Source organism: Glycine soja, chromosome 15 (assembly GCF_004193775.1).
Source record: "Glycine soja cultivar W05 chromosome 15, ASM419377v2, whole genome shotgun sequence".
Classification (NCBI taxonomy): Eukaryota; Viridiplantae; Streptophyta; class Magnoliopsida; order Fabales; family Fabaceae; genus Glycine; species Glycine soja.
The window spans coordinates 46,413,994-46,431,431 of NC_041016.1; positions in this window are offsets into that span (position 1 = coordinate 46,413,994).

A 17,438-nucleotide genomic window follows, 5' to 3' on the forward strand; every position below is an offset into this window, starting at 1 on the left:
ATCAAACTTTTTTTGCCCTTAATATTTATAAAACAAAATAGTATTTTGTGTGTGTGTGTGAGAGAGAGAGAGAGATAGATCTTCTTTATATAATCCTTTTTTTTACAAATTACATTAACTTTTCATTGAAAGCAATCTTATTTGAGCTTCATACAACTCTTATGAGTGACATATATTTCTTTATGCATATTTAATTAATACAACTGGATAATTCATATCAAGAAGTTTTATGGTGAAATTGATAAGTTTGACCATGATTTTCATGAAATGATTCTAGTCACACCAGATTGTTTTATTTGGTTAAAATAAAATTTACTTCTTTTACTAATCAGAAACTTCTTTTTCTTACTTTGCAAAAAGTCATACAAGCTAATCAAACCTAACTATTTTATGTAATTAAAATAGAATTTATTTTATATTAATTAGCAATGTCTCTTTCTCATTGTAGCGGTCATTGACCGCTTTATATAGACATTTTTCATTCACCCCTCTCACTCAACAGCATCAAACACTCTTTCTCTCTCACTCACATACTCACTTTCTCTCTCTCTCTCTCTCTCTCTCTCTCTCTCTCTCTCTTACTATGGTGCCTTAGGTTTTGGTAGTGTTCGTGAGTTTCTGTGTAGCCTCCTTGATCTCATGTGTCGAGGGTTCCATCTAGTAGCAAATTTCTACCAACAACCACCTCTACATGGTATGTTCTTCACTCATCAGATTTTCGGTCTCATTTTTTTTTTAATTTCAGTTGCTGATTATTTTGGACATTTTGACGATTGGTTTTCCATTATTTGTGCCTCTATTATCCATTACCTGAGATTTAGTGTTTTCTTTAAAATCTGGCCACAAGAAAACATTCTTAGAATGATGGGTATCTTGTGCACTGACGGATAGGACCCCAAGTCAAGGGAGAAAATCTATTGAAAAAATAATAATTAATAATCATTATCGCAAAAAAAGTAAAAATATAAAGATAGGGGTTCAAATATACACATTGTAAATATTTACATGTATTTCATTAAAAGGGAAGGGGTGCATTGGTACCCCCTTGACTAATAAATGGATCCACTACAGGTTTTACATATCAACTTTCACTTGCCATTCAAACTCTGGTTGTATCAATTTTTAGACTGTTTTATGGCTTGGCAGTGCATTTTAATAGTGTTTTTATGTTTTTAACCTTTTGTTGGAACTCCAAGCAATCATAGACTCAATTTGGGAAGGTGAAATTTAAAAGAGCAAAAAATCCATACACGAAGGTCAAGACAAACTCAGCAATCTACCTGATGTCATTATTGATTGCATTCTCCTCTTTCTACCACTAAAGAAGCAATTCGTACTAGTGTTTTATCCAATAAAATTAGCACAAGTAAAGCCCCCATTTATAACTTTGTGGATAAAATATTACTTTGTTTAAAGAGTTCAATCATCCAAAGTTTCTCTCTTTTTATTACAAAGTGTTATAATAATCACCGTGTTGATAAGTGGATATATAATATTATAAATTGGATCCATAAAATCAAAAAGCTTTATATCATTTTAATGACTACACAAGACTGTCACCCATATATTCTCTTTGGAATTCCCAATTCTCTGAGAAATTGGAGGTGAAAATGTATGAGTTTCCTGCTAGATTTTGAGTGCCATCAGACGGGTCAGAGATATATCTAATTGTGAACAACTTGAGGATAGTAGGGGATGAGAGACAAACAAGCTGGAAACATTAATTTTAGCAAGAAAATCAAACGTTTTCAGTTCTTATTATTCTAGAATGAAGAATTTCAAAGGAAATGCATGGAGATGTCTTGTGTTGTCATTGAAATGATAAAAAGTATATTGACTCTCTGATTTATAATGTTGTATATCCACTTATCAACACGACGACTATAATAACTTTGTAAGAAAAACAACGAAACTTTGGATGATTGAACTCTTTAGATGAAGTAATACTTTATCCACAAAATTATAAAAGGGGGCTTTCCTTATTCTAATTTTGTGGTAGAATGTGTCTTTATCCTCAAACTCTAGCTTGGTGATGAATGTCCAGAGGTATATCCACCTCTTGAATAAAACACTAGTACGAACTGCTTCTTTAGTTGGTGAAAGGAGAGAATGCCACCAACAATGACATCAGGTAGGTAGCTGATTTCGTTTGGACCTTCATAATTGGATTTTTTGCTCTTTTTAATTTCCGCTCCCCAAATTGAGTCCATGATTTTTTGGAGTTTGTACAAAATTTTTAAAAAATAAAAACACAATTAGCATGTATTTCAAATCCGTAAAACATAGTCTAAAAATTGACACAATAAAAGAGTGAACAAGTTGGTAAAATTAACATTGATGAAAAATAGAGTCTTTAGAACAACTCTTTAGAATAGTTATTAAAGTACCATTCTAAACAAATGTGATGGTATTTTTATAAATAAAAACATTATTTTTAGAAAATGTCGTAAGGAAGTTGTTCTTAAAAGTTCTTTTAGAACGGTAATAAAGTAAACCATTTAAGGTTAACTTTTAAGAATGGTTATATGTTAAATAATTCTAAAAGGTTATTTTTTTGAAAGACTATATGTTAAACTATTTCAAAAATTTAGCACTCAAGAAAATCCAGTAAGTACACTCACTCTCACTCGTGCTCTTTTATCACTCGCTCTCCTTGTTGCTTCTCTTGAATCTTTGTCGTGTGCCACTACTGAGACACGAAGAGGAACTCCTTCACAATGCCACCCTCGCTGCTTCAACTGAGAATCCTTCATAGTCGAGCTCTCTCACCATCTCTGTTTGTGCTTGTTTAGAGTTTTATTTTTTCCTTTCTATCTTCATCCACAATGGAGTGCACGTGTGATGCAACCCACACTATGTGGCTTCAAGTGATATTTTTGTGCCTCAATTGTGATTTCACCCTTTATTGTTAGGGATTTTGATTTCACAATCACAATCTCTTTATCAGCGTCCCTCATTTCCCTTTTGTTAGTGGTTTATTCATTCATTGAGAGTAGCATTATGAAGCTTGACGTCTGTTTCAGTGCGCGCTTCTGCATCGAGGCACTGGTCACCTTTCGTGTTCTCGAATCCCGAGGGTTGATAAGAATTGAGAATTGGAGTTATTAGAAGTGGTGAATGAGGAGTTTTGTAATTTTTTCAAATCAGTATCCAGTGGTGAATGTAATTGTATTTGATGTTTGATTACTGTAACCGAATAATGGACATGAGTTAGTCTTTCAATGTGTCGCTGAAAGAATTTGCAAGCTGAGAACATACTGAGAGTGACTGTCTTAGTGTGACCTCTGCTAATGAATGTTACATAGCTTCGACAAAAGTTATAAAATTCACCCTATTTTTTAATTTTTTTTTCATGATTCTACATCCATTAAGAGTAAATTAGCAACTGTGAAAAAAGTTAGATATTTCATTTTTAGGTCCTTGCTCAAAGGGATTTGATGTATAGAATATAAGGAAAACAAGTGCAATAAATAAAATAATTGTGAATTTTAAGCATGTTATGGATTTCATTTGATATGCAGATCATACTAGGAATCTTTGAGCTTTCATTGGTTTTGTATAATTTCATAGATTTATCATTTGAAGAACATTGGTAAGGTGTTTTTTGTTAGTTATATTTGATGATATCATATGAATCTGTTTTGGTGTAGAGACAAAAAGATTTAATTTCTATCTTAATTGGTGTTTCAGGTGGTGTTTACCACCCATATGATCATATATTTTTCTTCCAGATATTTTACTTCATTTAATTGATGGTGTTTCCGGTAAGAATCTGAATTAATTTTAATTTAGATATTGAACTATTCCAATTAGTTACTAAATTAAGGATGTACATTAATTTTGTTGTTTGTTGACTGATGTCTTTGTTTGGTGCTTATTCCATCAGCAATGTTGGCAAGGATGTAGTTGGAGTTGGTGGTATTTTCTCCCTTTATATATCATAGTAGATAATTGGTTTTGATGTTTATTTGATTTTGCAAATTTTTTGATCTAAGGGTGTTGTGCTATTTAAGGGGCAGGTTATGTATCATAATAGATAGTGGTTTGGCATATGTTTCTTACGTGTAACTTCTATGTCGTTTGTTGAAATTTTATAGTGTTACCATTGGTGGTATTCTGGAGGTGCAAACTCACAAAAAATAGAATAAGAGGAAGATTATTTGGGACTGAATAATTCTCGGATTTTATTTCAACTTTTTCTTGGCTTGAGTTGGGTTGATGATGCAACTAGTGAGTTCAAATATTTATAGTGAGTAATGAACTTTCTAGAGAGTATCAATTCACTAGTGCATGAACTCTCATTACCTAGGTACATATTTTCTAGATACATGTAATTCTCTAGGTAGATGAACATAATTTCCAAGACTAACATTAATACTTCTGCACATTATTCAATCACTACAAACTTAAAAATTGCCTTTTGATGGTACAATTTGAAGTATCATTATTAAAGTATCATTCTCCTTCTTGATGATGGTATAAATTTTGTTTCAAATAACATGATCCATGATTATGGTTCATAAAAGTTAACCTTAATATTTTTTAAATAAGAATGGTAAATCATTAATGATTTTTCTGGAAAGATTGGTTGTTTGAGGATCTAGCAGTGCAAATCTTATAACAAATTAGTTACTAGAACGAAAATTCTCAAGTGTTTCTTCATCTTTCTTGGGTATCTTTCTAATTTTATTTATCTTGTTTGCTTGATAGTAAAGTATCTGCCATAAATAAAAGAGGTAATTTTATTATGAGAGCTTCATGATTGTTATAGTGTTATCTAATCTTTGCATCGACTTAATTAATTGGATTCTGGACCCTGAACATCTTTACCTAGTTTTGGACAAGCTTTGAAAGTATGATTTTGCTTGCTCTTGCACCATAGCTAGTTGGTATTTGTATGTTTTGATACACATCAAAACTCCACGGAGAAGAGTTTAAGAAATACCTAGATCCATGGAGTTCGATCAAACAAACACAGTTGTTTTCCTTCACAACTTTGCATGAAAGGTTTTTTATGCGAGACCAACACCATTTTTAAAGATTTCTTTGGTATTTCAATCCGATCAGATTATGGAAGTTTAATATAACTTAAGTTCCCATTTCTCTTCATTTCATTGATATTTTGACTTTACCAAATAGATCCTTTGAGTGTTAAATATATCATTGTGATTCATTTTAGAACAGTTCTTTGATATATCATTGCTATTGCATTGCCATGACCTTACTTTTTTCTATGAATTAATTTTTTTTACAAATAAAACAAAGCAGGGCAACAACATAATTAAACATATTTCTCATGTCTAAACATGCCTAATCAATTCAAATCAGCTCTTTTTGTTTCCAAACTGTACCACAATCAGCTAATAATATTTTCTTGTTATTTTCTCATTAAAACAAGCATAGTGCAAAGAAGGATGTTATATAGGACATGAAGGTCAATTCATGATAAGCTATTGGCTACTATCAAAACAAGGGAGTTGAAGAAGTATTTTAATAGGGTACTTTAAGTTGGACTGTTTGGATTCTATCCCAATACCTGAATTTTGTTATTAATTACCACTGAACTTGTGGAGATAGTGATGCCTTCTAAGTTAAATTGATGTTTTGAACTCTAGATACACATGCATGCTAATCTAGATCCAAAAGTGGCTTACTACTAAAAATTATATTTTTTACGACACACATTCTAAGACATTTATGTGGAACTGTCTTAGAATGTCACTTGGTGGTAAAGTTGTAATTAGTGGAATTAAAATGACCATGGATTTAGTTGAAACTGTTTTAGTTGCCATTTGAATACAAAAAAAAATGACTGGAATATGATGACAGTTATGCAGACCATCTTAGAAGGCAACACAGTGACAATTTTGTAAATAGAGGGAATGAAAATGATGATGGTTTTGCATAAAACCATCATTGTATTTGTTAACTCTATTTAGAAAATTGCCACCCTGTCCATCGTGGTCTCCCAAACCGCGTTGTCTGACCTCACCCACTGTCCCTCCCTCATGCCCTCCCTCACTCAGCTCGTGTACTCACATGTGTCGTGTGTGTCGTGCCCTCACTCCCCCCAACTGACCAACAGTTGAACTGTCTCCCGTGTGTCGTGCTGCCTATTGTGCCATCATCGTCACACAGGCAAGTACCCATTAAAATCCTTGAGCTCTCTTCCTTGACCTGCTAGGTTAGGGCTTTTCTTGTTATGACTGTGTACAACCCCAATGCCCGATTGATTCAATTGGCCCATTAAACTCCTTGAACCTGACAAGCCCACAATTGTACCATGAGTATTTGTTGGTGTGAGTGATTTGTATGAACTACTAGTACCTAGCCTTATAGTGTACACATATAATTGAATATCGGAGCTTGATTTTAGTTTATACTTTCCAAAAGTTGTGGTGGGGGGAGAGGGTTCCCTCCATGGAGTCCATCCATTGTACCACTTTTTGGTTACTGATGGAACTATCACATATTAGCTTCGTCAAGTGTAATGAGTAGGATTAGTGGCTTTGTTAAAATAGAGAGCAATACCTGGTGTTTGTTGGTTGGCTTGAAGCATGTAATGTCACAATAATCTTACCCGTGTATATGAATATTGTCTTTAGTATCTAAGCTTGCCTTGAATTGATTACTATGGTTATGATGACCAACAAGTTAGGTGAATCAATTTTTTTTCTTCTATAAATTGAATTTTAATTTAAGCTATATAAATTGAAGCATTTTGGATGGAAGGGGTTTTTATTCCAATTGTTGAAACTTGAAAGTTTGAGTAAGCTAACTATTATGTTATAACCTCAACATTTAATGGATGAATCATAGAGAATTGAGTGAAGAGCAACTGAAAAGATATACCTCTTTGCATTCTACTTCATTGGATGAAAGCTTGAGAATTGTAAAGGACTACTTAATAGCATGAAATTCGTCTTAGAAGGGAGGATTTTCTAAGACAGTTATGATGATGAAACCATCTTAAAATAACTCTCATTCTAAGAGGGTTATCTAATCAAAATCATCGTTGAAAAGGACTCATTCTAGGCTCTCTGTGTTTTGTTTTTTTTTATGTTTTAGACCTAGTAATGGTCTTAGAATGGGAGCTATTCTAAGATGATTTCGTTGTCATAGTCGTCTTATGTAACACCCTTATTTTTTGTAAAATAAATTAAAACAGATTTTATTTAAAAATAAATAGGGTTTAGGAAAATAATGAGCCTTTTGTAATTAAATAAATAAGGAGAAATAATTTTATTAATTAAATAATGGTTTTAAGGTGAATAAAATAAATATATGTTCTTAGAAAATAAAAAAATGTTTATTTATTTATTTGATAGAGTGTAAAATAGAATTCTTTTTTATAAAATAATAAAATAAAGAAAAATAGAGTAAATAATAGGTTGAGAGTATCCCCACTATAAAGAAAGACACATTGGTCAGTTTCTATATTTACGATATGTCTCTATGCTTTTTTTTTCCACTCAAATTCGTTTTCGCTTCTCCCTCTCAAAATCCTCTCTTTTCTCGCATAAACTCAGAAATCTCATCGTAAAACTATGATCTGAGACTCATTAATCGTTGGATCATTGTGAAATTTGAACGACGGATGTGAAACTCATTTTCTAACATCACCACCGTTGGGATTTGGAAAATAATTTCTTTGGTGAGAAAAATGTACCTTGCATGAAGACAGTAAAATGAAGGTTTCAGTCCCTTCTCCTTCTCTCTAATGCTCATCAAACTTGTTTCTACTTTACCAACCATTGGTTAGGAGAATTGAAGATTAATTAAAAATAAAAGTTATTCTCATCTAAGAAAGATTTCTCTTTTGCTATTATTGAATTTTCATATGATGATTATTTTAGGGAAGAAAGTGAAATAGGTCTACCATGTTTTGTTTGTTTTTCCTATTTTATGTCGTTTACCCAAATATGTACCTATCAAACATGCCAAGAATTATTATGTATTCATTTATTGAAGTTTAGTTTCCCTTGACCTGTTATAACATATTATATGACTCTTTTTACACAAAAAAATGTTCTAAATTAGTTGTCATTTTACAAAACTAATGAAGCATTAATTTTTTTTTCTTGTGAAATACCTTCATGAAAATAGTTGTTATTAGATGATTAATTAGAGATTAGAAAAAAAGATGTATTAGGAAGTTGCATTATACTACTTTAGTACTATTTATAAGCAACAACTATAGTGCAATTTTACACTACATGTGTCAAAATGTAGTATTTTTTTTAAAGAAATTCAAGATAATAATTTCATTTCTTAATGCATGTGTCAAAATCTTATATGTCATATAATATGAAATGGATGGAATATAAAGTAAGAAAGGTTTGACACACTTTTTCTTTCCAAAATAAGGACTTTTTGGATAACTTGTTTCAAATTATGTTATTTTTTATTTATTTAATACATTTGGATAAGACATTTGTAACAAAATTATATGGACCAATTAATAAAAATAGGTAATAAATTAGTTGGTTTTATGGGGTTTTAATTTTTTATTAATATACCAATTTTACTCATGTTAGTAGTCATTAGCTTATTTTCGGTGATGTAAAAGCAATAAAGTCTAAGAGCATTATGCATCACTTAAATAAAAAATAGATACTTATAGTATTTTTAGAAGGGCAAATAACGAAAAAAAATGCTCCATTTTTGTAAAAAGCCTTATAGAAGTACCATCACTTCCTCTCAATAGTGTCTTACATTAAGGACCAAATGGAATATATTAATTAGTGAGACATTTAATAGAAAGTAGATTTTAAATACACATTTATTATTACTTATTATCAGAAGAATAATGGGGTTTAATAATGTCATTAATGAATATTTGACTTCAGTTTTGTCATTAATCAGCGATTATGTATTCATTTATCCAAATTTATTAGGCGTTAATATTTATAAAATAAAAAATTATTATATATATATATAATAAAATCAATTCAATTAAAGAATTAAATTTTTAACTAAACATAAAATATATATTTTATGCAATTTAAAATAGTCAATATAGAATATTTAAATAATTATTTGCTTAGCTTCCATCAATGATATTTAATTACAAAATGTATTTTAAAATATATCTACAAAAATATAAATTATAATTTTAATAATAATTATGATCCACATCCAATATAAAATTTTTCATGTATAGGACAAACACAAAAAGTTGCATGCCTATTAAATAGAAACATTTGATTGAATGTTGGGTCTAGATACATGATATTATAATTAAATTAATAATATATAAGGGGGAAAGATTGTATTCATGCATTTCTAAAAGTTACATTAAAAAAATAGTGCAAGTAATTAAAAACTTAATTTATATTACGTTGAATGAGATCTTCTTTATATGATTTTTTTTTCAAACTACATTAATTTTTCTTTGAAAGGAATCTTATTCGAGCTGCATACAACTATTATGTGTGACACATATTTCTTTTTGTATATTTAACTACACAATTGCATATCTAATATTCAAATTCAAAACCATTAATTAGTATTCATATGCATACCCAGGTATTATTTATAATATTCCTTTCATGATGACATCATTATTAACATCTTTTGTGTTGGTGGAAGTCAACAAAAACAATAAAAAAATTGAAATAAAATATTACACAGATAAAATGTAAAATGCTAAAGTTAAGGGACCTAGGTCAGCTGGTTGAACAAGATGTATGAATTATTATAAAAAAAACTCCTAACACTTTCTTCAATTTATATGGATAAGTAAAATGCTAAAATCATATATTGAAATACTTTTAAAACTAAATACAAAAAAAAAGATTGTTCTAAAATATATTATTGACTTAAGACTGACTATTTTCACCATTGACGGTGCAGTTGATCGTCAAAATAAATATTCCATATCAAGTAGACAATAAAAACCATGTTAAATGGTGACACTGATAAGTTTGACCTTGACTTTCATGAAGTGATTCTAGCCACACCAGATTGTTTTATTTAGTTAAAATGAAATTTACTTCTTTTACTAATCAAAAATATCTTTCTCTTATTTTGCAAAAAAAGTCATACAAACTAGTCAAGTCTCACTGTTTTATGTAATTAAAATAAAATTTAATTTATGTTAATTAGTTACATCTCTTTCTCTTTGTAGCCATCATTGACCTCTTTATATTGACATTTTTCATTCACCCCTCTCACTCAATAGGATCAAACCCCCTCTATCTCTCAATCACTCACTCACTCACTTTCTCTCTCTCTCTCTCTCTCTCTCTCTCTCTTTCTCTTTCTCTCTCTATCTCTATGGTGCCTTAGGTTTTGATAGTGTTCGTGAGTTTCTGTGTAGTCTCTTCTGATGTGTCAAAGGTTCCATCCAATAGCAAATTTCTACCAACCACCTCCCCATGGTATGTTCTTCACTCATGAGATTTTGGGTCTCATTTTTTTAAATTTCAATTGCTGATTATTTTGGACATTTTGACGTTTGGTTTTCCATTATTTGTGTCTCTGTTATCCATTACTTGAGATTTAGTTTTTCCTTTAAAATTTGGCCACAAGAAAATGTCCTTAGAATGATGGGGTATCTTATGCATTGGCAGATAGAATCCCAAGTCAAGGTAGACAATCTATTGAAAAAATAAAAATGAATAATTAAAGATAGGGGTTCAAATATACACATGGTAGATATTTACATCTGATTGTTTAAAAGGGAAGGGGTGCATTGGTACCCCCTTGACTACTAAATGGATCCATTGCAGGTCTTACGTATCAACTTACTCTTACCAATTCAAACTTTGATAAAATCAATTTTTAGATTTTGTTTTATGGCTTGGCAATGCATGCTAATTGTGTTTTTATTTTTTAACCTTTTGTCTGAACTCCAAGCAATCATATACTCAATTTGGGGAGGTGAAATTAAAAAGAGCAAAAATTTCAATTATGAAGGTCCAAACAAAATCAGCGATCTACCCGATGTTATTATTGGTCTCATTCTCTTCTTTCTACCAACTAAAGAAGCAATTAGTACTAGTGTTTTATCCAAGAGATGGATATACCTCTGGACATTCATCACAAAGCTAGAGTTTGAGCATACAGACATATTCAGCCAAAAAATTAGGATATGGGAAACCCTCTTTTATAACTTTGTGGATAAAGTATTACTTCACTTGACGAGAGTTAAATCATCAAAAGTTTCTCTCTTTATCTTACAGAGAGTTATAATAATCGTTGTGTTGATAAGTGGATATATAATATTATAAATTGGATATGGAAAGTCAAAAAAATTTATATCATTTCAATGACTTCACAAGACATTGCCACACAATCCCTTTGGAATTCCCAATTCTTAGAGAAATTGGTGAAAATGTATGATTTTCCTGCTAGAGTTAACATCCCCACCTCTCTTTGTCTCTCATCCCTCATTGTCCTCAATTTGTCCACAATCATGTTTGTCTTTGACACTTTTGATGACACTCGAAATCTCATCATGTACTCACTATTGTCTCACTCTAAGAACTAGGAAGTTCAATTCATGGTGAGATTTTGATTATCATCAGAAGGGTGATTGTGGATGACTTGAGGATAGTAAAGGATGAAAGACAAACAAAGGTGGGAATGTTAAATATGAAGGGAATGTGTGGAGATATCTTGTGTTCTTATTGAAATGATAAAAAGTTTATTTACTCTCAGATTTATAATGTTAAATATCTTCTTATCAACACGGTGATTCTAATAACTCTTTGTAAGAAAAAGAGAGAAATTTTGAATGATTGAACTCTTCAGACGAAGTAATACTTTATCCATAAAGTTATAAAAGGAAGCTTTCCTGATCGTAATTTTGCGGCAGAATGTGTCTCCATCCTCAAACTCTAGCTTGGTGATGAATGTCAAGAGGTATATCCATCTCTTGGGTAAAACACTGGTACAAACTACTTCATTAGTTGGTAGAAAGGAGAGATTGCGACCAATAATAAAAGTAGGTACGTTGCAGATTTTGTTTGGACCTTCTTAATTGGATTTTTTGCTCTTTTTAGTTTCCACTCCCCCAATTGAATCCATGATTTCTTGGAGTTGCTACAAAAGTTTTAAAAAATAAAAACACAATTCACATGCATTTCCAATCCATAAAACATAGTCTAAACAACGATACAATAAAAGTTTGAATAAGTCGGTAAAAGGGGGCTTTCCTTATCCTAATTTTGCGGCAGAATGTGTCTCCATCCTCAAACTCTAGCTTGGTGATGAATGTCAAGAGCTACATCCATCTTTTGGATAAAATACTAGTACGAACTTCATCTTTATTTGGTAGAAAGGAGAGAATGTGACCAATAATGACATCAGGTAGGTAGCTGATTTTGTTTGGACCTTCATGGTTGGATTTTTTGCTCTTTTTAATTTCCACTCCCAAAATTGAGTCCACGATTTCTTGGAGTTCCTACAAAAGTTTTAAAAAAATAAAAACACAATTAGCATGCATTTCCAATCCATAAAACATAGCATAAAAAATGATACAATAAAAGTTTGAACAAGTGGGTAAAAGTAACACTAGTGCAACAAAGAGACTTTAGAAGAACTTTTTAGAAAAGATATAAAACTACCATTCTAAAAAAATTAAATGTGTTTTTATAAATAAAAGCATTATTTTTAGAAAAGGTTGTAGGGATGTTCTTAAAGGTTCTTTTTAGAATGATTATAAAATAAACTGTTCTAAAAGGCTAGCTTTTTAGAATGGCTACATGTTAAATCATTCTAAAATTTTAATTTTTTTGAAAGATTATATGTTAAACTATTCCAAAAAAGATTTCCCTCAAGGTGAAACAAGTTTTTCCCACATAACTCTTCCAATCTTTGATGGAGAGAATTATGATCTTTGGGAAGTGAAAATGCAATCCTACATGGAGTCTTTGGATTTATGGGATGCTGTGGAAGAGGATTATGAAATATATCCGCTGCCTAAAAATCCCACAATGGCCCAAATTAAAAATCACAAGGAAATGAAGATGAAGAAGGCAAAGGCGAGGTCATGTTTGTTCACTGGTGTTTCACAAATGATATTCATCAGAATCATGACTCTTAAATCACCCAAAGCAATTTGGGATTATCTAAAAGAGGAATACCCTGGAGATGATAGAATACGAAGCATGCAAGTGCTGAATTTAAGGAGGGAATTTGAGCTTCAAAGGATGCAAGAGTTAGAGACAATCAAAGAATACTCAAACAAATTGTTGGATATTGCCAACAAGATAAAGTTGTTGGGAAGTGATTTTGTTGATTCGAGAATTGTAGAGAAAATTTTGGTAACAGTGCCAGAGAGGTATGAAGCATCTATAGCTTCATTGGAGAACACAAAGGATCTGTCAAAAATCACATTGGCAGAAGTGCTACATGCCCTGCAAGCTCAAGAGCAGCGAAGGTTGATGAGGCAAGATCGTGTTGTCGAAGGTGTTTTGCCCGCCAAACATCATGAAGTTGATGAAAGCAAAAAGGATTTTTTCAAGAAGAATCAACCAACAAGCAGCGAAAATAGTGCAAACAACCAAAACAAAGGTAAGGATAAAAAGAAAAATTATCCACCTTGCCATCATTGTGGCAAAAAAGGTCATGCACCTTTCAGATGTTGGAGGAGACCAGATGCAAAATGTAACAAGTGCAACCAGATAGGGCATGAAGCGGTGATCTGCCCCAACAAAAATCACCATGATGAGGGAGCTCAGATTGCTAATCAAGAAGAGGAGGACCAACTGTTTGTGGCCACATGCTTCTTGAGTAGTGAATCAAGTGAAATTTGGTTGATTGATAGTGGTTGTACAAACCACATGACATATAATAATACTCTATTCAAGGATTTGAAGCCAACTAATGTCTCAAATGTCAGAATTGGGAATGGTGGCTATATTCCAGTAAAAGGAAAAGGAACTGTTGCAATTTCAACATGTTCAGGTATCAAATTAATATCAGATGTTCTTTATGTCCCTAACATTGACCAAAACTTGCTAAGTGTAGGTCAGTTGATTAAAAAGGGATTTAAAGTGTCCTTTGAACATCAACATTGCTTTATCTATGACATTTTTGGCCGGGAAGTTCTAAGGGTTAAAATGAAAGGTAAAAGCTTTTCATTTGATCCAGCAGAGGAGGAGCATACAATCTATTTCACTCAAGTCACACCCACGAAATTCAAGCACAAGAGACTTGGTCATTGCCATCTTGAAAGAATGCTAAACATGAAAAAAAGGAAATATGCAAAAGAAAATTTGAAGAAGTTTCAAATGGAGGACTGCAAATCTGTTAGCACACCAATGAATCAAAAGGAGAAGTTCAGCAAGGAAGAAGATGTTGATAACATTGATGAAGGATATTGTGGGAGCTTGATTGAATGTCTAATGTATCTCACTACAACAAGTCTCACTACAACAAGGCCAAACATTCTATTTTCTCAAAAGAACAAAACTGAAATTTTTGTTGACAATCAAGTAGTCATTGCTATTGCAAACAATCCTGTGTGTCATGGGAAGACTAAACATTTCAACATCAAGGTTTATTATTTGATAAAGATGCAACAAAGTGGAGAAGTGAACTTAATTTACTGCAAGTCTAAAGATCAACTGACTAACATGTTTACAAAGTCACTACCTATCAACAAACTTGAACTCAAAGAATTGGAGTTTGCAGTTCCAAAAGCAAGGAGGAGTGTTGAAGATATACTTTTGTAACTACATAATATTTTATTTTTCAGTTTTTAAGATAGAATTTAGTAAATAAGTTGATTTCCTATATTTTAGGAGTAAGTAAGTTTTGATGGATTAGCCTAGTCAATAAGTGGTTCCTATCTTTAAGGAGCAAATTAGTTTTAATATTCTGTTTTGCTAATATCTTGTTATCTAATTAGTTTATCTTTTGTTATTTATTGTATCGCTGCTGAGAACAATTTGAATTAGAATAGAATAATTCTATTTCCTCCGCATACGCATTGTCTCTCTTCTTTCCTCTGTTTTTTATAATTTCCTCCGCAAAAGGCCCACTTAGTGTGATGTCGCATGAATTTTAAGCTACCGTAGGCCTATAAAAGGAGTAGGAAGCAAAGGAGAAACACACACGGAGACACAGAACTCTCTAATGAATAAATTCTGAGCCAAAGTATCTCAAATAGGGGAAACCCTCTTTCTATGTCTATTATCCCCTTCTCTTCGTTTTTCCATCCCTTCCCTTCTTCTATCCACAACAGCTCCTAAAGTGTAAAGCCTTTCATGGTAATGAGAGGCTAAACCCCCATTGTTGGGAGCTTGACAGGCCAACTCTATAATGTAATTCTATCCAATTGTCTATTTAAACCAATCCCATTTTTAATGCTCTTTTTTGTGCTTCATTGTTTATTGATTATTGTTTGATCACCCATACTCATGTACTATTTAGGGGGTAATACATTGAAAAATGATTATTTTCTAAGAAATGGGAAAGAGCATCTAAATGAAATCATTGCTTGAAATAGATTGATATTTGTTTAAACTATTTTATGCATCTTTAATCTTAATGCAATTTATTGTTTTTATCTTTGCAAAGAAATTTGGGAGAGAAAAATAGAGAAATTAAGCTCTTCATGCGGGAAACCAAAGATAGAGTGTCATAGTAGATATGAGTGAAAAATGGGATAACATTAGATAGAGAAAATCATTAGCATTGCATCACAAGTAGTTTAGACATGCTAGGCCCTAACATATTTGTTGCATGCTGAATTCATCTTTTTATCATGATCTTTATCTTTTACTTTTCTTATCTTTTACATTGAATCTCTTATCTATTTTATCTTCTAGTCTTTTATCTTTAAATCTCTTATCTCTTTAAATTTGTATCTTATCTCCTAATATTTTATTTTGAATTTCTTATCCTTCTTATCTTTTACTTTCTTTAAATTTTACAATTATTCATTGCTTATCTCTTCTATTGCTTGAAAATTGGGTTTGCACCAATCTAAGTACGAACAAAGTCGCCGTGGATTTGACACTCGAACTTCCGAGTAACTTTACTACTTGTGACAATTTGGTGCGCTTGCCAATGAGTTAACGATTGTCAACATTTCTGCAAAGGAATTTTCTAACAACTACTATTTAGTTTTATTTTTAACTGTCACCAAGTCCTAAATGAATTTGATGAAGAGCTCTCAAATCCTAATTACGTGCCTTCTTGTTTTATATCTAAACTTCAATCTAAATTCATACTTTACTATATCTTTGTTTATGCCCCCCATGTGTCTCTGAAAGCACATTGATTTTCATTGAAATTAAGTAATAGTGACTTTCAATATAGAGCTCCAAAATATAATTATCCATTGAACAACAAAAAAAAATGTTTGGCTTTTTGACAAAACAAGCATTATTTAGAAAATAGACAAGTGTAGGAAAAAAAACTATTTACTTGCAAGGGTTTCTCTTTCCATGTAGGTAGGAGGAGGCACCATCTAAGATGGCACTTCCTAATGGTCTTTTGTATTTTTGCAGGAGGCGCCATATGAGATACCACCTTAAATGTTTGTAAATTGTCAACGTCAACAATGAATTTGCATAATAGAAAGAGGCAGTTGTAGATGTATTTGAAGGAGTAGAGAGGGATGCAGTGCAAGGAGAGGAAAGCAAAGTAGGCATTGGAAGGGTCATTGACGAGCGTGATGGGAAGGAGGCAGTGAATGGCAGAGATAAGGGTTGGGGAGGCACGAAAGGTGTGTTTAGAGGAGATGAATTTGTTTTTTAAAAAGGTGGAAAGAGGGCACGTGAGGTTGTGTAAGGGGTCTGTGTGGATGTAAATGTTGAGGAGGTTGTGAGGGGTGGAAGAGAAGAATTTGTCCCATAAGGGGGAGAATTAGATATCAGTGTGGGTGAGGAAGAGGAAGGCAATTTTGGTAAAGGGTTTTTGGAGGAGAGGTGGAAGAATTTGGGAGGGTTGGAATGGGAATTGGTGGAATGGGAAATGGCATTTGAGATGTTGGCTTGTTTCATATTTTTTGAGCACATGACAACAAATTATTGCCAAACATCATACACCAAGCGTGCACTATATAGTTTTAATTAGTCAAATAAGAAACACCTAATCATTATGAAATGTATATAGTTTTAATTAGTCAATATTGAAAATACTAGTTCAATTTTTGAAATATAATTTAAATTATTAATCTTATTAGCAATTTGTTTTTTTTATTATACTAGAATGAGTTATATACTACTATACTATTGTAGTCATACTCATCAAACTTGTTTTTACCTTCCCAACCATTGGTTAGGAGAATTGAAGATTAATTAAAATGAGAAGTTATTCTCATCGAAGAAAGGTTTCTCTTTTTCTATTATTGAATTTCCATATGACGATTATTTAAGTTCGGGAAACAAGTGAAATAGGTTTACCATGTTTTTTTCTTTCTATTTTATGTCCTTTACCCAAACATGTACCTATGAAAAATGTCAAGAACACATCTTTTT